Here is a 1,666-nt window from a genome sequence, read left to right as displayed (position 1 = left end):
TAATTGAGGCTTAAGCTCAAAGTTGTTTGCTTCAATGGCAGGGATAGAGATGCTTCTCCCATAGAAGTCGGGAGTAGGTGCAGTAAAGTCACCCAGCACCTTCCTTGCATTGTTGGCATTGTTGTTGTTTTCGGCTGCCATGGGTTCTTCTTCTTTGAAGATTTCTGTTAGGTTTTCTATAGAGAGTTGTGCTTTGGCTTCTCTTAGCTTTCGCTTCAAGGTCCTTTCAGGTTCAGGGTCAGCCTCAACAAGAATGCTTTTGTCTTTGCTCCTGCTCATATAAAAGAGAAGAAAATAAGGAAATATGGAATCCTCTATGTCACAGTATAGAGATTCCTTGAGGTGTCAGAGGAAAAGAAAAATAGAAGGCAGAAGTAGAAAATTCGAACTTATCAAAGAAGATGAAGTTCGAATTTTGCATTAAGGAATAGTGTTAGTCCAGAAATAGAATGATGTGAGAAGAGGGGAAGCAATTTTCGAAAATTAAGTAAAAGATTTTGAAAACATTTTGAAAAACACTAATTGATTTTCGAAAATAAAAGTGGGAAAGAAGTAAAGTGATTTTTGAAAAAAAATTTGAAATTAGAAATCAAAAAGATTTGATTGAAAGCTATTTTGAAAAGGATGTGGTTAAGAAGATATGATTAGTTTTAAAAAGATATGATTCAAACATTAAACCTTTCTCAACAGAAAAGGTAACATACTTGAAATGTTGAATCAAATCATTAATTGATAGCAAGTATCCTTGAAAAAAAAAAGAAATTGATTTTGAAAAAGATTTGATTGAAAAGATATGATTTGAAAAAGATTTGATTTTGAAAAATTTTGAAAACTTGAAAAAAATTTGCATTGAAAACAAAATCTTCCCTCTTGTGCCATGCTGGCGTTAAACGCCCAGAATGGTGCACATTCTGGCGTTTAACGCCCAAAACTATACCCTTTTGGGCGTTAAACGCCCAACCAGGTACCCTGGCTGGCGTTTAAACGCCAGTCTGTCCTTCTTCACTGGGCGTTTTGAACGCCCAGCTTTTTCTGTGCAATTCCTCTGCTGTATGTTCTGAATCTTCAATTCTCTGTATTATTGACTTGAAAAGACACAAATTAAAAATATTTTTGGATTTTTTAATAATAAGGAATAATCAAAATGTAACTAAAATCAAACAACAATGCATGCAAGACACCAAACTTAGCAGTTTGTATATTACTGACACTAATGAAAATGCACATGAGACACAAAAACACTCAAGTCAAGAGAATTCAAAGATCAGAGTAAGAAGTCATCAAGAATTACTTGAAGATCCTTAAGACACATGAATGAATGCATGCAATTGACACCAAACTTAAGATGAGACACTAGACTCAAATGAGAAATATTTTTGGATTTTATGATTTTGTAATTTTTTTGTGCTTTTTCGAAAATTTAAGTGGAAAAAGGTATCAAAATTCTTAATGAGAATTCCAGGAATCATGCAATGTTTAGTCTAAGACTCCGGTCCAGGAATCAGACATGGCTTCACAGCCAGCCAAGCTTTCAAAGAAAGCTTCGGTCCAAAACACTAGACATGGCCAAAGGCCAGCCAAGCCTTAGCAGATCACTGCTCCAAAAGTAAGATTGATAGAAATCAACAAGCTCTTGTGATGATAAGTTGAAACCTCGGTCCAATGA

This window comes from Arachis duranensis, chromosome 1 (assembly GCF_000817695.3).
Source record: "Arachis duranensis cultivar V14167 chromosome 1, aradu.V14167.gnm2.J7QH, whole genome shotgun sequence".
Classification (NCBI taxonomy): Eukaryota; Viridiplantae; Streptophyta; class Magnoliopsida; order Fabales; family Fabaceae; genus Arachis; species Arachis duranensis.
This window is presented reverse-complemented; position numbering follows the sequence as displayed.